At 41.9% G+C, this 23632-nt stretch overlaps 1 protein-coding gene across 1 annotated transcript in view; it reads right to left on the bottom strand.

Annotated features, from left to right (window-relative positions):
* Positions 1 to 22572, bottom strand: part of IL1RAPL1 (interleukin 1 receptor accessory protein like 1) — a 758191-nt gene extending 735619 nt beyond the window's left edge. Inside the window, exon 1 of the mRNA XM_063343473.1 lies at positions 22098 to 22572. The gene's annotated coding sequence lies outside the window, so the exon portion shown is untranslated. The remainder of the gene's footprint in view (positions 1 to 22097) is intronic.
* Positions 22573 to 23632: the final 1060 nt, after the last annotated feature.

Below are 23632 nucleotides of genomic sequence, written 5' to 3'. Positions count from 1 at the left end.
TCTCCAAAATTTCTTAGGTCATTGTAGGTTCTAGTAAGTGGTGCTACTTGAAAAACAGTCAGAAATGAAAACAAGCAGATGCAATTTTGCAAGTAACATATTAATTGCAAATATCATAGTTTGGCTGTACACAGTTTACAGCTGTCAAAATCTTTTGTCTTTTAATGCTGTTATTCTAATGGTGCAGGTCAAAACCAGCAAACAGCTGTTCAATAGCTGAGGATTTTACTAAATAATGGAAGACTACACAAACAATGGGATATGCACTGTAGCAGCCTCAGAGGAAAGCAGAAAATGGGAAAATAATTATTTTTAACCCTGTTACGGATTAACGGTCCATATTATATAATGAATTCCTTACGAAACCTGACAAAACAGTGCTAAGAAATGTGTAAATCTCCTCTTCCGTTTTTGAAATTTTTTTCTTTCTTTTCTTTTCTTCCTATGCCAAAGTGTGATTTCAGCTGTTTTAAAACTATTTGCAAAACTGGCTCAAATTCAATTACCAGTTTCTGCTTAAAAAAGTTTGGCTGTCAAATTTTACAAACCAGCTGAAGAAGTGGAAACCTCCTTTAACCTAGGAGGGCAGTGGGATGAGGCTGGAACACGCACGCACATAGCTGATGCTCCTTTTTTTAACAGGAGCAATGGCAGCTCTAGAAACAAACCTCAGGCTGAGCTCTTTAATAAGACTAGCCCATGTGGCAGTACTTTGTTAAATTTTTATTTAATTTGTTGACAGATGGTTTTCCGGAATTATGTGAATCATAAAAGCACTTACTAATTAGTACTCATTTTCATTTTCTAAAAAGTTAATTTCTTCCATAAAGGTAAAGGTGGTTCTTCATTTGGCTCACTTGACTTTATTATTTATGAGAGAGGGGTTTCGATCTGCGTGTGCCCAAGGTGCAGAGGTGGAGGGAGCCACCAGTGGTGCCCCATCCTCCAAGGCAACCTGCTTGGCACGCTCCAAAAGCTGCCTCGGAAACTGAACAACTTGCGGGAAGTGGGAACAGCCGAGGGATTTGTTGCAAGATTGTGCCACTGCTTCGAACCAAAGTGCTAAGGTAGACAGAGCCCAATGCAACAGGTGTAACTGAGAACTTCTTTGTGACCTTCAGCTTAATTGCCATTCATCCCATAGCAACATTCACTCCGACCCAACACAAGAACTGGCAGGCTGGTTTGTTGTCGGGGTTTTTTTTTGTTAGTTGTTCTACGGTGTGCTCTTTGGTTTTATGAACTTTGAATCTCTGAGTGAGAAGTGCGTTAATTCTCTTTAGAATCCTATGTAGAGAAAACATCGTACTTCATCTACAACATAACACTTCACTTTTCCTTCTATACAAGAGCAGTTTAAACTTTACTTCATTGAACAATATAAATCCTCTTTGCAAACTGGAAAAGAAATATTGTGAAATTACTACTTGGGGAAACATACTAATTTCCTGTATTCTCTGTGTAGTTTATTTCCTCTAGTGATATGGAAATGTGGATGTTGTTTACCTTGAAAATATTCAAAATGATGTGTAAATACCGTGAATACGATAACCTCGCATTTATTAACTTGGCGAAATGCACAATATTAATTTCTGCAGTGGAAAGTAAAACCAATCGAAAATAAAATTTAACAAACACCTCTCTATTTTTTTCCTGTCGTTTTTCTTCAGGTAGTGTCGGGGGAGATTCATTCGGCATGGCTGTATTACTACTTGCAAGTGACAAAATCGTTTTACCCAAGGGGAGGGGGAGAAGACATAAGCCTGAAAAATTACTGGCCTTTCCCTTCTGGAAATACTATTTCACCCCTGGCTAGCTTCTCCACACTTCTGCAGCAGCAGCCTTAAAGCAATCCTTCCTCCCCCCGCTGCTTCCTTAGGCAATTATTACATCTTGTGCCAGGATGAATACACCTTTGCTTTGCTGATTAAATATACTTGAGATTAGTAAGAAAAGCAATTTTTGCTATGTGCCCAGTAGTGAGACGGAAGGGCCTGTGAAGGTGCTTCCCGTCTAGATGTGTCTCATTTGGCTCTCCTCTGTCTGATGTAGGTAAGAACATATTGTTTCTGGATTGCTTTTTCCTATCTGTCCTTTCCCATCTTACACATTAACGAAGAAAAATGATACCATTTTTATGCAACATGGGACTTGTTCCTATATTATATCTTTAGTAATTTCTTCTTTAAAACTTCCTCATTTACTTTAATAATGTTACGTCAGTATTCTCACCGCTGCACCATATATATATATTAGGACATCCCTAATGCCCTTGATTTCTCCTGCTCTCTTTCTGTGGCACATTGTAATTTCTGGGGCTTTTTTTATTCTAATTAATTATAGGATGTTGAGAGTTATTACCTTGGAGCTCGTGACATGCAAGTGGTGTGGAGTTGGTGCTCTCTAGTCCTTTTTAAACTAACTGTGGATTATATTTTTGCGGTTAACCAGACTCCTTGGCTGCACCAGTGCTAAATGAAATAAAGCCAGGAAGGAAACTCAAGCGCTGGATCTGCAGCCGTCCCCACTGCTTCCCTTCTGGCACGCTCCCTGGTGTGGCTTTGGGTTGGGGGAACTGAGGCTCCCTGCCCCAAAGTTGGGGTTGTTCAGCCTGGAGAAGAGAAGGTGCAGGGGAGACCTTATAGCAGCCTTCCAGTATCTGAAGAGGGCCTACAGGAAAGATGGGGAGGGACTTTTACAAAGACATGTAGTGACAGGATGAGGGGCAATGTCTTCAAACTGGAAGAGGGTAGACTTAGATTAGATACCAGAAAGAAATTTTTCATTATGGTAGTGGTGAGGCACTGGAACAGGTTGCCCAGGGAAGCTGTGGATGCCCCATCCCTGGAAGTGTTCAAGGCCAGGCTGGATGGGGCTTTGAGCAGCCTGGTCTAGTGGGAGGTGTCCCTGCCCATGGCAGGGGGTTGGAATAGATGATCTTTAAGGTCCCTTCCAACCTAAACCAACCTAAACCATCTAAACCTAGATTCTATGATTCTGTTCCATGAAGTGCAGGCAGGGTGCAAGCGTAGCACCAGGGGGGTGGCAGTCAGGGCAAGAGTCCCTCTGCCCTACAGACTCTCTGACCAACACCCTGCAAGGTGCCGCATGCAAACATCCCTGCACGTCATCCCATTACACAGCACAATTCTTTCATTTATGCTACAGAAACACCTGTCCAAAAGGCTGCAACAAGGCCCTCACATCACGTCCAACATCTTCAACTGCAAAAAAGAAACACCCTCACAAAACCCAATAATGATATCTCAGGGAACAGGAGCCTTCCTCACAGGACTGCCCCTTTGGGTCATAAAGTTACTGAGCATAAATACAGCCTGGCCTAGGCACTTGGCTTCAGGGCCAGGGAATGGCCCATGGCTCTGTTTTATTCAGCAGCACAGGCACGGACACTTCTCCAGATGGTTTCTGGCACCTTAATCCTACAGTTCAAAATTATCTGATCTCCCTCCCAGTCTTACTCCTATACTTCAAAGCCATCTTGAAGCACTAAGTGCCTAACATAACTGGATTTTTTAACACTGGTTATGCAAATTTGAGATGATGAAATCAAGGCTGGAGGTTCCTAATATAGTTTTATTCTTGTGTCTGACAGATGTCACTGTTACTGATGATCCTAACTCACATTGGCTATACTGTAATTTTACATCCTCAGTAAAGTTTAATTGTATGTAAGATGGAAAGTTTTTTAACAAAAATTTGGTACATGATGAAGCCATGAGGCTGAGGAGCAGCTAATGAAATAGTTAAGATACTAATGAAAGTGTTTGCCACAAATACTCCATATAAGATAATTTACATTACTTCTAGCTAAACTTATCCAAAACCTGTTTTTTATACTTAAAATCATGCTGATACTACACTTCACAATCTCGTAACATTCCTAGGATCCCTTCTTCTGGAAGCTAATACTCTTCCTACACCAATTGTAATATTCTTCTATTTCTTGACTAGTTAATAATGATTATCTATCCTAAACATATGCCATGTAAAGTTTCTGTAAGTTTGAAAGAAAAAAATTGAAAATTTTCTTAGCTGCATTTGTGACTTGCGTTGGAATGCCAGATTTGCTGGCACGGTTTTATAGCTGAGAGGAGGGGATTTTTAAATAGTATCTGATAACTATAGGAACCAATGAGAAATACAGCGTCTTGTTATGGTAAGGTAAGACGTATTCTACGAGGTCTCTGCCTCACACATATAATTATTTCTGGTGATTTGGTGAAGGTGCTCACACTCAGTAATACTGACCCCTTCCATCTTATGTACTGAGACATTAGTAGCTACCATGATATCCTTTATAATATATACAGGAAACAGCACTAAAATCTGCAATCCTTCTGGTACCAGGATGAATTTTAAGCAGGCTTAAACTATGAACAATTAATGCCATTTCCCACATTGCCAGAAGAAAGACCACTGTTAGGAACACTTACAGGAGCAGAGAGAGCAATACTTTTGGCTACTGTTCAGATTCTAGGCAGATTCTCAGCATTAAACACACACTTAAGTTAGAGTAAAGTAAAGCGTTACAGATTGTCTGGGGCAGCCACAGACTCTCAGAAAGCTATACGCCGGATGTCGGAAAAAGCGTATGAGACAAGTACAATCTTCTAAATGACAAATCAGAATGACATTATCACTGAATAGCTGCAAACTTAGTATCTGTATTTTAAGACAGGTATGTGGGAGAGCTACTGCATACGGCACTAGTGAGACCTATTCTGGCATAATGCGGAGACTTCTGGCCAGTATTCTCCAAAAGATGAACTCAGATCACAAGAAGTGCATAGATGGCTGCTAAAGGACATAAAGGGAATAGGAAGTCTAACCGGAATAGAAAATTTCAGCTTGTTTATTGTGATAAATGTCAGAGAAGTTATGACTGCTTTCTGTTTACCACCAGGGAACAGACGACATCAGTCAGAAGAAAAGCCATGTCAATTAAAGGGCACTAAATCTTGGCTGTCCAGCAATTATTTTGGCCTTGAAAGTGAAACCAAATAGAAGGACAAACCCAAAAGAAAACTGTTTTAAGAGACAGTAGGGACTGCATAACAATAGGGCCCTGTCCTCTGTTCCTAAGGATGGGTACATACGTTCAGAACTGGAGTATATCCTGAGTAGCAAATGACAGAATTTACAAAAACAATTCACAATTAAAGTTTATGACTCATTGTAAAATAGATCTTAAAAAATAAATACAAAGATAACTTGTTCCAGGAATCATTCATCTGCTGAACAATTTTACTGTATTCTGGGTGAAACTTAATGTGGCACCAGGAACATTTATCTATAAATTCATGTGGTGGTTAGTATATATTCCACCAGTGTCCTGTCTTCCATGGAAATAACTAGAAAGAAAAAAGAATATTAATTAACTATATCTCATATGTGACTTATGTTAATTCATAGTAGAAATAGAAAACTCTATTATTTGTTTTAAGGATCTAACAAAAAGCCTCTAAAAAGGGGCTTTGAAATACTCACCTTCTTACTCAGCTTTACTGTGCAAACACCAATCATTCAGAAGACATCTTTATACAAATTTCTTCTAGTAATTCCTGTCTAGTCTGGGGATGGCTATTGGAGGACAATTTATAGGTCAATGCATTTTTCAGAAGCAGACATCATGATCTATGAGCAATACTCACAATTCAATTAATTCTTTCTGACTGATAAAGGTAATAATGATGATATACTCAATTTAGATTGTCATAAGGTGTTTCAACTGATACCATGTGACCTTCTGATTATTAAGAAAGTAAAATGACACAAAGTCTGCATTAAAAATTAAATATCCTTTAAATTCAAATAGATTAAAACTTGCTTATTAATAAGAGGTCAAACTCCCAAATCCAAACTAAGAGCCCAAATATTTTATTTAAATACTCTGAATACTGTGTAATAGGAAATTATGCTTACCTCTCCTCACTGATAGTTTAGTTTTCTGTTTTCTAAACTTAAAATGCCGGGATTTCACTGATGGGGGAAAGATTATGCCGCAGAGTTCTGAAAGGCTCACAGGAATTTGTGCAGAAATTTCTTCTTCCATAGGTAAAACCACCTTACAGAATCAACATGATTTTGAGCAAGTTAGTTGTTTTCATAGCCAAATGAAAACTGGGCTGTTGACTGATTTTTCTTAGGTGACATCTGCAGGTGTTCTGGCATCGTAGAAGCTTTGTGCTCTTCCTAGAGACAGACCTCACCCTTTGTGAGAATTGGCTGCTACAAAATTAAGCCTGAGGTGGCTTTTTATAGCCTTCCCCAATCATTCAAGCAGACGAAAAAGACAGTGAACTCCAACCTCTGTTCCTTGAAATCCCTTCTCTACTGTGATGTCTACGAAAAATTGAGAAGGAAGTGGTAGCTGACAGCTACTGTCAATAGCGTATGCCAATATGGTTTTGTTATTACCTTGTGCTCCCCAGCCACTCCTATCCAATTTCTATCTTTTCTGAGCTGAACAGAATGGGTTCTGAGCGTGCACAGCACAGAGGGAAATGGAAACTGGGTGATTATGGGCAATCTTGTAATGGAAGGAAATAATTCCTCCACCAACATTAAAATCCCTATTCCCATCCAAACCCTAACTACATTGTCTGCCTTTTCTCATGGCAGACACTATTGCCAATTGAGACAGGGCAAGGTAAAAGAAATTTTTCCACAAGTCCATCATAAAAGCTCTCTAAGGATATGGGCAGATGCACATTGTGTCTGTACGAAGTCATTGTAGGGAGTAATGTATGGAGAGGAACAAAAGAAACCCAAACAATTGCTGTGGAAAAAGCCCACCTTGGCCTTTAAAAGCAATAACACCTTTAATTGAAATCTGCTGAACAAACATGATATGCTGGAGTGCCAAGGGCATTTCAGTTCTTCTACAAATGGGAAATATGGCTGTGGCGAATTCTGTTTTTCAGTGGAATTGTTTCACCAAACCTTTGTTTCATTGGCTCTTTTTTGGCAGGACGATTTGTGGAAAGGAGTGTACAAGACCAAGGAGGTTCATAGCTTACTTCCAAAGAGCAGCTGTGTTACAGAGGGATACCCCAAATGGGACCTGCACTGGAGACTCCTTTGCCTTCCCGGATTTGCCATTGGAGAGCAGGAGGTGCACATCTGCCCATCCGGACCTGTCTCGACAGCGTGTCAGGATGGGAGTCAACTTTCTGAGGCTTTCCAAAGGGCAATAAAAAAAGAGGAACAGGCATCTTATAAACACAGACATAGCCAGACAGAGCTCCAAAGTGTAAGGTTAAGAGTGAGCTAATTTAATCTCAGGCTGTCCTGGTTTGAATTAAAACAGAACCAACTTTCTGTTCAGTAATTTTGCTTCTTAGCTAGGCCTCTTTTAACTCTCTGAAATTAACAGCATGTTGTGTCTGAAACGGTTCGTTCAGAGTGATAAGGCAGTTTGTGCCAAGGAATGGTATGCAGCAAGGCTCTTGCTCATACTTATTGCTATAACAATCAAGGTCAGCTAATTTCATTATTTGCCCTGTTAGAGGGTCGAAAGCGGAAAAGTGTAGAGGGGTCGCACCTGCAGGGAGGAGCGGACAGGACAGGTGACCCAATACTGACCAACAGGGTATTCCATCCCATCTGCCCCATGCTCAGTATAAAAGCCAAGGGATCAAAGGGTCAGCTCTGTTCCTTCAATGGCTGACATCTGAGGAGGACCCTGTCTGTTCATCTGCCTTTGATCCCGATCATTGTGTTCCTGACTCCAACTCTGAAACCTGGTTCCCACCCATCACCGAGTCCAGCCTGGGACTTCCCCAGTGCCTGCCGGTGACATCATCCTGGGAGCTTAATACGGTTTTGTATCTACTATATCTATTTCATTATTTTCCTTTTTATCTTAGTATTAATATTTCATTAAAGTAGTTTAGTTTCTTCTAAACTCGTAAATCTCTTTATGTCTCCTTCTCTCCGTGCACAAGAGGCAGGGGGGAGCGTCTGTTGCCAGCCATTGGCCAATTTGGCCAAAACCACAACACAGGCAAAAAAAATGTGTTTATAAATATGCTTTTCATATTTAGTTAGATTACCCCTCTCTATTTCACTCTTCCCTTTCACGTGTGCATGAGTTTTACAATGTAATAATTAGAAAATACCATCTGCATAACGAAATCCCCAGAAACAACTGCAGAGCCTGTGATTATTAGCTCGCATTTCAGAGGAGGAATACAGTGTGCATTAATGCTTTACTGAAGGAAACCCATCCGTCTCCTCAGGCAGGAGTCTGTCTTTTGTGCTCTCCTCAGACCGCAAAATGCCATATCTTACCATATCTTAACATCTCACAGTCTCTAATGTACCCTAGTGAGCCAGCGAGGTGAGGACTGCTATCACCCCCTTCTGCTCATGGGAACTGAAGTCAGGCAACACCTCTGCGCTGCCAAGTAATGCAGTCCCTGAGTGAACCCCCTCCCACAGCTCCCAGACCATCTACACTGCATAATGCCAGTTCATTGCTGGTGCCTGTTTGGAGTCAACAGATGAGGGAAGACAGTTCACTCCAAAGACCGCCTCTAACACCAAGCTGACAGGCTTGGTCCAGTCTGTATTGAACCATCCTCTGATCCCATCCCATCCCATCCCAAAGCTTATCCCTGCTCATGGTCTAGGAGATGAAACATCTACTACCAGTTGCGTATATGAAAAAAGCATCATGCTGGGGGGGGGGGGGGGCCTGCACTTCACACAACTGAAACTAAAAATACACCCAAAACCTACAGAAAAGACCAACAGTAACAGTAACAGCAACAGTAATAGTAACAGTCACAGTCATAGTAATAACTAAGTGGTGGTGGCTGAGAAGAGACTCAAGGCCCAATACTGTGCTAAATACTGTGGTCCTGGCCAACCTGCTTGAGAGGACGGGCACTGGGCCGTGTGGCTGTGAACTGCTCTCCACCACTTGGTGTCACCTCCTGGAGCGTGCTGTTCCCCCCCTCTCGGTGCCTGGCCAGCTGGCCCCTGGATGGACAGCCCCCCCAGCCAAGCCCCCTTCTTCACTTGGGAGCTGATGTTAAGCCACGGCTTGTTATCGAGCCTAGGAGGCAGGGATATCTCCCTAGGGATGATGTATGCAACAGAAAAGATCATGTTATCGAGCCAAAGTCATGCCAGAGGCCACTGACCAACACTCAGGATTTCTCAGTTTCGTAATTATTAACAGCCTTTCTTTAACATCCACCCTAGAGCAGCCTTCCCCATGCCCGTCGGCTGTTACACAGCACATGCGGTAACGACAGGGCCAAACAAGACGGGGAGGCAATGCTCTGCCGACCACCACCTGCGGCTTTCCAAGCAAACCCTCTGCCCACCCGTCTGGGGTTCCCGATGCGCTCCCTAGCATTGCCTGGGCACAGGGCACTTGCCTCTAGACAGAGGCTGAACTTTATCAAAGCCAGCCACATGATCTAATTATTTCACCGTTATTATTCATAGTTATTTTAACTGGCAGCTATACAGCTAATTTTCCATCTGCGTTATGAAATCTCAGGAACAACGTCCTATATAAATACAGTATTATCCTATACTATATGCGTTGAGTGCAGAAGGTAGTCACAGTCACTGTCAGTGACTGGTGATGGCCAGAATATCTCAACTGGTAGAGTTAAATAAATTCCACATTGCTGAAGATAATTAAAGTATTTGTATATCACAACACATAAAATACAGGATCATTTAAGGATGACTCCCCTATGGCTTTGTCTTCAAATAAAAGTTAGTGTTCACTTAAAAAAGATGTGTGGATGGCCAAAGAAAGTGAAGTCCCTATTTGCTCATGGAAACTGATAAAATAGTTCTTGTTTCATCCATGTATTACAGACTGTGGTCACCTTCAAAGCTATGCATTATGCACATCATATAACAGTAAAAGTGGGCTAGATTACCAGACATCAACAAACAATTCCTGCTGAAATCACTGATTCTGTAGGTCAAACACAAACAACCCTGTGTATAATAAAACTTTTGAGTTCCATATACTAAATTTTATGGCACCCCCTAGAAGTCTATACTGGTGTGATACTCAAATCAGTGATGGAGCTCCCTTCTGTATTTTAACTATTTCTGAACATGTAAAGGAAAGTGAGTGTTGCTGGACAGCAGGTTTTGTTTCATTTCATTCTTTGATAAGGACTGAGCAAAGACTGGGCCCCTTCATACTGAAGCTATTTTAAAAATAAGCTTTAAATAGTAAGAGGGACTGTCTGCCCTCCAAGATAAGCAGAAAGACAATTTGCACTTTAAAGCAAGTTACAGCCTTAAAGAAATGTGTATCTAAATTTAATTACAAAAAATTGCCTTTTTTCTAGTGTGCCCCTTTCCCTTATTTTCTGCGGGGGGGGGGCAGGAGTTAAGTCTTAATCCTTAAAAAAAAAAATCAAAAGTCTGTGGGTGTAAAAAAATAGTGTTATTTAAACATAGTCTTACTCTACTATTTTTCCTCCATCCTGCAATAACCTTTAGACTATAAATTTCCAATAAGAGAAAAAAATAAAGAAAAAAACCTTCCTTTTTAAGCTAAGAATACTGTGCCAACTTTGGTAGGAAAAAATACAAGATAATGTGGTGAAGAACACTCTGTGGGGTGAAATCCCAGCACTAAAAATAATAATAAAAGCAAGGATTGTAGAACCACAGTTCCTGCTAAACAAACACTAAATTCACTTACTCCCGTGTTTTAGGTGGCACTGATACAGCCCGATACACTTTGGACTGCATTATATTTATTTACATTTCCGTTTTTGCGTTCAGGTTTCATTGTTAGATAAACTGCAGTCTGACTAGATATATTGCTTCCAAGCAATAGTTTTCAGAGTCTGTGTCAGTGTGGGATTAAGCACAGCAAAATATGTGTTAAAATCTTGACTCCCACTGTAATCTAAACCCATCTACACAGCCAGCAGCTCCTGCCAATCTCTGAGATATACTGCCCACAGCTTCCCCTGTTGTACGACACACAGACTCCCTCTGAGTTATGAATTCAGGACTAACGCAGAGCCGGCGGCCCATCTTGCACATGTCAAGATACTGTCATTCAGCTGACTGGTGGCCTCTTGACTCCCCGACTTTCAGAAACTTCGAACCAGCTCACGTGGTGATGCATGAAGGAGCCCAGATGGAAAAACACGTGTAGGTCTAAACTAGACCTGCAGGTGAGACTTTGCGCAGTGGGTCTTGGTCAAATATTGCAATGTCCGATGCAGCGTTCTTGAATTCGATAAGAACAAATTAAAGGAGCATTTTCTGCCAAACAGTGAGTTGGAGCAGGCAGGAAAGCACAATAAAAGTGAAACTCTCATGGTTAAACAGCCCTTAACTTTGCGTAAATACAAAGATAAAAATAATAGTAAAGGTAACATAAGAAAATTGACATTATGGTTGCATTTTCAATATTAACACCTTTGATTTTATAACAAAAGACATGCATATACATCTATACCTCTGCTTATATTTCTATATATGCATATATATATATACACTGCAGCATTATTCGAAATGCATCAAAATTAACACAGATTAAAGCTAAAAGATTAATTTTGATATGAGGCATTTGACATGGCTGGCAAGCCTTATTTACACATTTCCTGTGTGTTATATATTTAAAGAAACATCAAAGGTTTTTAACAAGAAAATTATATTCTCACAGCCATAAAGTATACTCTTGTGATTGCATTAGAGTGGCTGTACAATATAACTTCTTTGCTTGCTGACAATGGGTTTTGCGACGTTAATTAAATAAGTAATGTGTCTGTGATCTTTATTCATTAAAATTAATGCAATAATATCTATGTTGAAGGTTCATATTGGACTCAGTCTGGCAAGCCGAATGAAACGGCTTCACTGGAGTTACTCTAAGCTTATTCTTGATGTAACACAGAGCTCTGACAGGAGTTTCTGTGTGAAATGGGTTTACCCTTGCTTCACTTAATATTATTCCCCATCAGCAAACATGAGTATCTTTGGAGCAGACAGAAATGTCGTGTATTAAACAAAGCTACGGAGACCACAAGTCTCCAGGCGACAGGTCATGCCGGGCACGGAGCCCACTGGCCGGCTGTATTCCTGTGGCCGGCTGTGCCGGGGGAAACACTGCCGGCATCACCGCTGAGCTCTGTGGTCCGGCCGTGGGTGAAAGCCATCAGCTGGAATTAGCCCAAAGGATGGCACTGAGCACGGTTTGTCATTCCTAGTAACGAGGCTCAAAACAAAGGGCAGAGGTTTCGAGTATGAAACCTGAGATCCCCTCGCCTCTGGGATTATCTCCCAGCAAAATGGGAGCTGCCCTGCTTCAGCGTCCCCTTTGGAAAAACTGCTCTTCACAAAGGCAGTACCCGTCTGTGTAGAACAGGTGATGGTCCTGCACCGACAGGCAAATGCACTGCGTGAAATGAGAGAAACTTGCTGCTAAGATTTTAAGATTCCCGAATCTAATTCGCTATAGACTGAAACCTACAGCAAGCCTCTTCAGCAGCTCCCCGGGCACTGGATTAAGAATTGATGAACAGGAGCAAACACAGGGTCAAAATTCAGCATCTAAACCATAAAAACCTATTACTATGAATATTTTTGTTCTGTTAGCAAGGCGGGTTACACCTGAACCCTGGCAAAAAGGAAGAACGCAAGCTATCTTTGATTTATACGCATCAATATTTTACATACAATTAATTCAGACAACATGGAAAAAGAAGATGATGAATAGTGAGGTAACCTTAAATTAAAAAGACTGATTAGTATTTAGGAAACAAGCAGCTGACCCAGCCACCCCCAGTAGTATGATTCATGGTACTATTTTCATATTTGTATTATTTAGCGTCTAAAGACCTCAGCTGAGAGTTCTGTTCTGCTAAGAACTTGCATTAAGTACTCTGAAATTATCTTCCCTGATTAATTTTCTACAGAAATCTAAGTACTAAATATAAAAAAAATATGAAAAAAACCCACCCTCTAACCAACGTCGAAACTACTTTTTTTTCTGAAAGAAAGTGAATACTTTCCATGATTTTCAAGGGCTGTCAGAAAATTCAATTCCACTGAGGCAGTGAGAAGAAATTGACATTAACTCTTCCTCTAGCCCTACTCTATGTATAATAAAATAGAAATCTTAAACAAAGAGTTTATATTACATATAGATGAACTTAAAAAGACAAGAAGGCAGGAGGTGTTTTTGTCTTCCAGAGTTCTGAGGCAGAAAACTGAAGCATGGGTAAATTTTGTAAAGCTTTACAGAGAAAAAATATTTGGAACTCGTGAAAGGAACTGATTTCAGGCCTTGGAGGTCCAATACCCTCAAATTAATTTTATTAAATATCTGACATCCTGGGAAAGTAGTGTAGTAAAGCAGTAACTGGATTAAATGTCACTCATCAGTAATTTCATTTTTATTTTTCTTAAGTTGAAGTATTCAAAATTCATTGCTAAGGACTTGTTTCTTTGATCCTCTCAGGAACATTCAGAAAGGGGAAAAGTTCATAGTGATACCACAGATCCTAGGGTTGGCATCCGTCTCTCAGTTGCCCCTGGAAGCATGTCTCCCTTCAGTAATGACACAGAGGGCATCAAGTTTTGTAAGCCTTTGTGGAAACCCATCTTCCTTTGTTACCTACCCTAATTATCTCTACCTTTGTTCCAAATCTGCAAAACTAATTTTAGGATGTCAAAGACATAAAAGACATACGTTACGTTAGCTAATATGGAAGTCTTAAGCATTAAGTACTACCACAAATGGACACAAACCAGAGAAAACACTAATTAAGGAAGGTCCCTTGTATGTGAACAGTCATAAATAGATGTACAGTATCTGTCCATTGAGCATGTGATTGTCCTTTAACAGAATATATATTATAAAGCACTAAAGAGTCAATAGGAAGGAGGATATGCTAAACTAACTAAAGATTAAAAAATATCTATAATTTGATTAACCTGCCGAATTTTTAGAAGGAACTAGCTCAGGATGTACACCCTATACTACATATATTTTTAGTAATTATTTTTAAAGGGCTTTATGATTTTCCCATCATTGCAGTTGAAACCACTGGAGACCAGCGATGGCCTAACAACCTCTCAAGAATCTAGACATTCCTTTCTACGAAGAAACAAAATATGAGGGTTGCATATCTCTTAATGATGGAAATTGATGGAACTGACTATGCTGTCAATAGCATAGTGAAGCTTTATTGAATTCTATCAAAGTTGATAAGATTTTCTTTTTCTAATCAATGTTAACCTATTAAAGATAAGAAGCAGCATGGTTTTTTTTTCACAGAAACTAACAAAACCACAGAAATTAGATTATAATGCTGGAGATTGATGCAAAACCTACTGAGTGCAGTGGGCGTCTTTCCATTTCCTTCAGTGGTTTTTGGATCAGAACTTTAGTAACGAGGACTTAAACAGCCAAATTAGGTTGCCCAGTCAGCACTAATAAAGTCTTTATGAAGCAGTACCACAACTGCCAGATTTGTAAACTGAACAGGCAGCGAAGAACAACAGTCACAAGAACACACCTACAGTCCATCTAGTTGGATAGTAGACCTCACAGGGAAGACAGCAGAAAATCCATTGGAAGAAGCATCCTTTAGCACTTTAGAAATCACAGACACACACATCCATTGATTGCACTGTAACTGGAAGATAGCAGGTGGTCCTTGGGCTACACAAGTTGATTGCTGCCTTATCTAACTATCTGTTACACAGGCTGATAATCTTATCTGTCTATGTATTACAATGTAAAATTTTAAAATTTTGTTTTTATTCATGGACTTAAACTATTCTATTGTACTAGACCTTTTTCTTCACTGTATCTTTGCCAATAAGAGCCAAAGAATTTGAATGAACTTTTAAAGGAGTGCTTTCCTTTGATTTGTCACATTTTAATTTTGTTGGTCACCAGGAAAACAATATGTAAGAGAACCCAAAGTATCTTTCAATAGCCTTCAGTATTTCCCACTGCATCCCCTATACCCCCATATCATCTATTCCTCTTTTTTCTGAATAATACAAAACCATCACCTCTTTCTTCAGATGGGAACCTTTTCATGTGGAAGTCTTCCTTTTTTTTGCTCTCATTCTCTGGTCCTTCCTTCCTTAATAGCTTTCTGGATAAGAAGTGACCAAAGGCAGACACATTATTCATATAGAATATGAGAGTCATCAGCTGGTAAAGCAAGCATTACACAAGAAATACTAAACCACGTTTTGCATTCCTTTTATAATACATACAGTTTCTTCTGCTATGAACTGAGCAAATACTCTGATCAAGCTTTTCCATAATAATGGACAAGAGATTTTCAATAGTATCTCATGTTCTGTTGGGGAGGTATATGGGAAACATTCAGATTGCACCTTCCAAAGTGTGTATTTCTAAAATCGCAGATGATACCATATAGCCCTGACTGGTGATCTTTGATAGTCCTTTCAAAGTATGATTCATATTTTGCATTCCAAAATAAATTTATGTTGCCTTCAAATATGCTGCATTTACAGATCATTAAAAAATAAATTAATACTACATCAACCCTCAAAACCAGCTATCATCTCATGGTCTGTTTGAATCGTGTTATGTTTCCTACATTTAGCATCAGAAATAACTAGAGTACTTTCTATTTATGACCTGCTCTCTTTATTCCTCTGTGCATGTATGTGAGTAAATGCACAGGCATCTGAGTAAATGCGTATGTATACGTACACATACGTAGGCATATGTTTTTGTGCATGTGTGTGTGTACATAACTAAATATATGTACGTACAGAGAGACATTGCCAGTCAGTGAACCTGATTTAACAGTGCTGTAAGCACACCAACTTCAGCTACACGACACCCCAAAGAAACATACAGTAGAAAGCCAAAAGGCCTTTTCTGCTTCATAAGAGGAGATGCTGAATAAAGTAAACTCTACGTATAATATATATGTGGATCTTATTGATAAATTGATACATAGACATACACATACATCTCCATTATGCATACAATTTGCCAGAATGGAAATGCCATGCATTTCCAGATGTGTTATTCTAAAACGAGCAAAGGTAAGATTTCCTGAAAAAAAAAAAAAAAAAGTTTAAATCTGGGAGGAGACAGCCAGGAAGCATTGAAGAGAAGTTGAGGATGCAGGAATGCCAAGGTGCTATATGGTAACAGCTGTGCTCTGCTGCCATCCTGAAATTCTGTGCACTGAACAGCAACCTGACAGACACAGGGCTAAAACTGTTGCCAGGGATCAGTGCCACACAAAAGCATCCTGGCCAAACACATCCCTCTGCAGACACAGTGGCTCCATCCCAAGGGTTCCATCATACCGACAGATCTTGGTGTAGGAATTATCCTTGAGGCACACAATCGACTGAGCTTAGAGTCAAATCTGGTAGAGATGCACTGCCAAATGGATGGAGGCAGGGATGAATGTACATGCAGGTCCCTTACACTGTCCAGGCACAGAAATTCTCATTCTCAGGCAACTGGTCTGGGAACCAGGTAGGTCACTGCCAGTTAAACTTATTCCTAAACTCACCTGCAGAAGCCTTTCCCTGTGCATCATAACGATGCACATTACTATGACTTCATTTTCCTTGAAATAGTCAAAACTTTTGGCTGTGACTGAGTTTACAGACATGGCTACTAACAGTCCAAGCACACATTATTAAGTGGAACTTAACAGGTGGAACTGAGATATCGAGGTTTTACGCAGCAGTTGCACCAGCTTTGTACGAGGCAGTCTTGTAAGTGCATTGTGAGATTTTTGCTGGAAATTACAAAAATTTGTGCTTTGTGAGAGGAAAATTTGATTCGTGTAAAATATCTGTATTTTCTAAAACAGCCAACAGGAAACAGTCTTTCTCTCCTGTTCCTGACATTAATTTATTGTTTTATGGAGAAGCACCTCAAGTTACCTCAACAGATAACATGCAGAGGAAACATGCATGTAAACAAAAAGGTGATGGCCCTTGCACTGAAGAGTTTAAGAATTCCAAAAAAAAAATTAGAGCAGTGGGACTTGGGAACTGCAGTAACCTTAAGCATCTGGGTCTCACTAGTGAAGAAAAGACAAAAGGAATATAGAATACACCCCATCTCTGAAGAGACAGGAGCTACAGCACCAATGTCTGTATATTTATACGCTTTTCTGCCCCTTTTTTTAACCCATTCTGCTGGTCTCCATCTTCTTTCTCTTTTAAAACGCACTCTTCATTGAGGACAGGTGTGAAGGACCAGAGAACAGAAAACTTTCTGACACCACTAGCCATCCAGTCACCAAATAGTATTAGCCCTTGTCTGCCTGCTGATCGTATAGATTTGTATAGATTGTATCGACCTTCTCAAACCTAATTAAGGTTTCTGTGTTTCTTTTCAGAAGCTACACTGAGGACCTCCTAAATTATGCCCCAATCTAAAAATAAAATGGAAATAATATCTATTGCATTGGCAAAAAATCTAAATGCTTTCACTTTTTCCCTTTCTCCTTCATCCACTATCAAAAAAAATCTTTGTGGGTAATTGCTGCAGTTGATGCTACAACCATTGAAGGATTACTGTATGCCTGTGTGCTGTTGTTAAAAACATGAAATTTCTAAGTACAGAAGGCAGTAAGACTGATGTCCTTGGTTCGTTTGTTCAGACCTACTTATTGAGGCATAAATAGTGTGCTGTATAACACCATGAAATGACACAGGAGTACCTATAATACACAGGTACAGTGAAACCTAGAAAAACAGAGTACCCAATGTTACAACAGAGAACCAGCAATACCTGATTTCTTTGCCCTGGTCTTCCATAGCTTTGGCAAATAACACGGGATTTTCCCCTGTTGCAGTAGAATGGAGTTCCCTGTGTGTCTACCTTAGAGGAACATGTAAAGCTTGACTATTAGCATTAAAAAACCACAACCTTTCGTCTTCATTCTTCCCGCCTCCAAAGAGATTTCTTCCAAATGTGCATTAATTTTAAGCTCTCACGAGTAAAATTCACCGCTGCATTTGGTCTGGTTATGTTTTAAGAATAAGAAAACAATACAAAAGTGCATGAAAAATGAGAGGTTAAACGCTCCCTCCTGAGTCACTGTGGTCCATCATCTCATATTTAATTACACTTTAAAATAAAACAAGCATAAACTTGAACTGACAGAGCATAATGGCTGCTTTGGTGCTGCTGTACATGTGCATGTAAAGACTTAAAGAAACACATGGATTACTGACCTGACAGGCCATGACAGTAATCCAAAACAGCCGTTACAGTCTCTACTGTAAATTCTTCGTATTTCATGGACCCCTGACACGACGGATGGGAACGAGATAGAGGTTTATAACAGAAATGCTGACACAACCTTATCTATAGCTGTGCAAATGGTGCCGCTATAATTAAACTTTACAACTTGAGCACCACTAGATAAGTTGCTAGTTTTTAATCATATTAATCAGAGCTTGGATGTTTCAATTGCCGTATATTATCATGCAGCGTGCACTATAAAAATAAGATTCCCAGCTGCTAAAGATCATAGCTGTTATGAAACGCAGAAGTATATTCAAACACTCCTCTGTAAGTGCAAACATACTGAATGAAAACCTCAGTCGGTTATCCATTTTTTGCTTTGTTTCCCAATACATGGGTTTGACATAATAGCCACAGAAAGTATTCTGAGTACATTACAAGAATATCACTGAATAGCAAAAAAAGCTTCATTAAGATCTGCCCTGTATGTTTCAAATTTTCCTATCAGCAGTGAAACAAGTCTACTGTCTTCAGTGATAACGACAGTCAGAAGCCTGCTCTTTCAGAGGCAGGCACTGAGATTATTCTTCATGCACTGCTGTTTTCTTTAAAAGCCGGCTTCCCAGCGCTAGCGAGGAGTGGGTGGCAAAACTCTCACTGCTTTCAGTGGTCTGAGATGTGGAGCCTGGGAATGTTTTATGTAAATATTTCTCTTCACATTTTCTCTTCATTTGTCCGAGTGATTTACAGTTTTACTTCAGCAAGGAAAGTTTCTCCCGGAGAAGCTATATTTGGTGCAAACTGAACGGATATTGCATTGGAGCTGAAACCTTTTATTTTTACCGTCTGGGTATTGCTAACTACAACAATGAAATTAATCTATAAATAAAACTTGCTCACTTACTGCTCTCTCTATTACCCTGAATTTGCAAATCTTTGCATGCTGCATGCCAGTTTACACGTACCATGCGATACGTTCCCACAGTGTCAATGCCTGCTCTTTTTACAGCACCAGTTTTGTAACACTTCCTGTAGACAATCGTGCTGTCCTTTAAGATGGGTGGTACAGGTATGTAGCCTGTATGTCACAAGAAGTCCTGTAAGGAATTCAAGGGAAAGAGTCTGCCTGTAATCGTGTGTGGCGGAACAGAGTATGCCATGGACATTTCTGAAAATTGTTAAGAGCTGTAGCAATGCATAGGAGTTGCCATAGTGTTATTCTGACCCCTGAAGGATGGAAACAGAGTTAACTTCATATCCTTTTTTTTTTCTAATTTACTCTGTATACTCTATGAATGTCAAACTCCAAACTACATTAGCAGGATTTATTAGTGCTTGCGCAGACTTATCCTCAAGAAATATGAAAATAGTCATGAACGAATGGTGAACCAACTTTAAAATACTGATGTTTTCAGGGAAGCAGAGGAAAAAGTGATTTTTCAGGCTGGTTCCATGGTAAAATTACTGTGTGTTTGATAGTGCATTAAATCTATGTGGAGATCATGTTTATCAAGAGATATAAAACCCACTCTGCCCTCACCTCTTCTTAACTGAAAAGTATTTTAGTGAAATTTTGCTAGAATGAATTCAGAGTGAAGTGGGGAAGGACATAGGCCAATGATGATAAGATCACTCATTTCAGCTAAGTTAAGATTTCATCAGGCTTACATTCTTCAGAAAATGCATCCATTAGAGGTATGGGGCCTCAGCAGTGCCTTTGCAAGCTTATCTGTCTTCAAGGAGTATTCTTCCCCCCCTGCTCTTCCCAAAGAGATAGGAACAGTGATTTATGATTCTAAAATGGATATTGAAGTAAAGTATATCCTGATAATACTATCTTTTGAACGATTCGCTAAAAAAGTCCTTCTGAGTTAAACCGATGGGACCCCTGTCACACCTTTGCTCTTCACCTACTCACAGAAGATGCTTGAAATGTGTTAACAGGCCACCTTTTAGGTTCCCTGTAAATGTACCGGGTAGATTAGGCTGTTATATCTGACAATACTTTTTTCTGAAGTCAGTCATGCTGTACTCTGAAATACCGAAGCAGCATCCTGCTGAAGCTGCCAGGCAGTCACTGCACACACCAGGAGGGACAACGCTATCTACATTAAGCGCTGCACACACTCTGGGTGAAACAGCACTAGCTCTGCCTTGAGCACTGGAAGAGGGTCAGCAGAACGCCGCGTTTGGAGGTAGGCGACAGCGAGGGGGGGGGAAGGAAGATCAATTTTAATTTCAGTTCTGTTCCTCCTCCGCTCAGCTGTTGCCATGCACTGAAGTCCCAGGTTGCCGTGTGACCTTGCCGAGGAGCAGGCAGCCGGATCTGCTCAATGGGACCATTGTGCAGCCTTGCAAGGGGCTTTTCTGGAGCCCAATCCACGGGTGTGGCTGAATGAGCGAGGAGGCAGCCTCCTCCCTCCTTGGTGAACTCCCCGTCCCGGGGAAACTCCACCAGGAGCACGCTGATGCAAAAGGCAGCCTGCAAGAGGCAAACCCCTTGTCAGGAGCTGAGCGAGGATCTCTCCTCCTCTGCCCAGGTCTCCATCCTTCTCCCGCTGCCGGGAGCGCTACAAAGTTAACCCAAGTGATTGATACGCTATTTGAGCGTATTATTTCACTATCGGCGACTGATGCCACTGATGTAATCAAGTTACATAATCGCTGTCTTTGCACGAATACATCCATCTTCCTACAGATAGATCTGCATATCTTCTTCCATCCATTATGCATGAACCCACCAGCAGTACATAAGGGTACATATTTTCGCACACACTATATAACTTTAGCATTGCAGTGCATTGCACTGCACAACGTCATCACTATCGATTCCCTCCACCTTCCCCCATTCCCTCTATCAGAATTGATTTTGCAGAGAAAGATTACCAATGTGCATTGCTTGGATCCCTTTAAATCTTTAAAGGCTGAAGTGCCTCCCTTGCTCGCTTCTGTTCTTAAGACGACGATCTTTTCTATCCTTTTTCTCCCTGTCTCGCTTCACACCACAACTAACAGAGGAATTAATTCACACACAGTCCCTCAGCCAGATGCATATATGTATGAAATACCGAAGATAGCATCTCTGTTTGCAAATCTTCCACTGCCATACACGTGGTCTGAGATTTCAGTAGGTAAGTTATTGGGTGAAAAAAATATAAGAGCAGGTGGATGAGAGATTTTCAGGCTAGTGACATTTACAATATTTCTCTACTATCAAGATGAGATTTTTTTTTCTCTTACTGTCCCTCAGTTTATAATTTCCTTGCAGGATTTACAGGCACAGTTGTAATCCCAAATTACCAGTGGCATTTAACCCCCTTAGCACCAGAGCACTCTACCACCATTAATAAGGATTGCCACCTTAAAGTTTAACAACTTGAAAAGCAGGATTTCTCTCCCTCCATTGCAGCTATGAAATGCAGCAGAATGCTGCACAGAGTTGGAAACATTTGTTTTCACCAGCGGATGGGATTCGTTCTCACACTAAATAGATTCCATCACAGAGACCTTTACTATCAAAAACCCTTTTCAGTCAAAAATATTACAACCGGGGGTGAAAAAAAATAAAAGAAAAAGTGGTAAAATTAAAGACTCCTTGCTTTTACAGCACTCTGCCAAATCCAGAGGGTGCAAGAATAGAGAGGGAGGAGGAGATTTCTAATTATTTTTTTTTTTAAATTATCGCAAAAAAGCACTCACCAGAAGACCTACTGCAGTTATTCCACTCAACTGCCAATAACGGCTGGAGCCCCTCGCATGAGGGTAATGCAGCAATCCCCAAAGTACCCCATTTCAACCACACGCCACCAAGTTTATCAATGCCGGGCTTTCGCCGGGAGAAAAATGACCTTACCCCACAGGAGCCTCCCGAAATATCCCTCCGGTGCGATCGGTCAGCGGGGCGAGCGCCGGTCACCACACTGCGCACTCGGCCGGAGAAGCCCCGTGTTTACTCCTGGGGCTGAGCTGGCCGCCGGTGCCGCGGACGCGGCGCCCATCCATCCAGCGGTGCCAGCTCCGCCGCGGGCGCAGGTAATTCCATACAGACTTCGGCGTCCCCCCACCGCAACCCCCCCCCCCCGCACCCCTCCAGAGTCGCCCCTTCCTTCCTAGTTCAGAAAGTGCCCGAGTCGCCGGCGGGAGGTACCATCCAGGTGCGGCGGGGGGGGTGGGGGTGAGGGGATAAGGCGGGGGGCGGCCGGCCCGGGGGGCCCCCCGCGGACAGCTCCGCGCCCAGCGCCCCGCCGCCGCCGCGGGGCCGGATCCGGGCTGCCGCGCACAAGTATCCCGGCGAGCGGCGGTCCGGGGGGGATTTTCCTGGTGCTGGGCGGCTGTGGAGGGGGGGGGGGGGAGGAAAAGGGGGGAGGGTGCTTCCCGGGTCCTAGCACCCTCACCGCCGTGCCAAAAAAAATAAATAAGAAAAAAAAAAATAAAATGGGGAGGTGGGGTGGGAGGAAGAAAAAAAAAATCTCCAAAGGGGAAAAAAATCGGTTGTCCGCTTGCCCCGAACGATACTAATCCCCGGTGAAAATGACAAGTGATCAGCAAAAGAAGAGGAGGTCTTGATTGATAACCACAATCCACCCAAAATATCCTAAGGAGCAGAGGACGAGAGGGAGCGAGGGAAGAGAGGCGAGGGAAACTGCAGTGCATAAATGATTCCTGTGTTTCTACGAGACGGGCTCGCTCGGCGGAACGCGCCCTCCGCCGGGCCGCCAGCCGGCAAGGAGGGACCGTGACTGCCACCCCATGGACACCCCGGCGCTCGCCCAGCGCCGCTCTCGCAGGAGGGGTGGTGGGTTCTGCGGGGGGAGGGAGCGAGAGGGGGAGGGCCCTTCGGAAGGGATCCTGGAGAAACTCCTGGGAAGCGGGCATCCCTCCTTCCCTCCCTCCCTCCCTCCCTCCCTCCTTCCCTCCTTCCCTCCTTCCCTCCTTCCTTCCTTCCTTCCTCCCTCCTTCCTTCCCTCCGCCCCGGCGCTGCCCGCCTCCCCGCGCCACCTCGGCCCGCAGCGCTGGGGCTGGAGGTGGGGATGGGGATGAGGATGGGGCTGGGGCAGGGGCAGAGTGTGGGGCGGGAGGCTGAAGATGCGCGGGGGTCAGCCTGCTTCTCTTTTCCTGTTGTGGTTTATTTATTTTTTATTTGTTGCCCGCGCCCCCCCCTCCCCCCGCACCCCCCCCCCCCCCTTCCCCAACACACACGCTTTCCCCTCCGGTTTCCGAAGTGAAGTGTTGTTTTAGGAGAGATGATACATTATCTATTCTTGGATTTTTATAAGGCAAACTGTGGGCCTCGCTGTTGCCATGGGATCTTCTTTGTGCGAACTCTCTGAACTGTGTGGGAACAGTTTTATTTCCTTCCCTTCAGATTTTTTTTTCTTTTTTTTTTCC

The sequence above is a fragment of the Chroicocephalus ridibundus genome, chromosome 1 (assembly GCF_963924245.1).
Source record: "Chroicocephalus ridibundus chromosome 1, bChrRid1.1, whole genome shotgun sequence".
NCBI lineage: Eukaryota > Metazoa > Chordata > Aves > Charadriiformes > Laridae > Chroicocephalus > Chroicocephalus ridibundus.
Note: the sequence above shows the minus strand (reverse complement) of the source record. Positions and strands in the feature narration are given on the sequence as shown.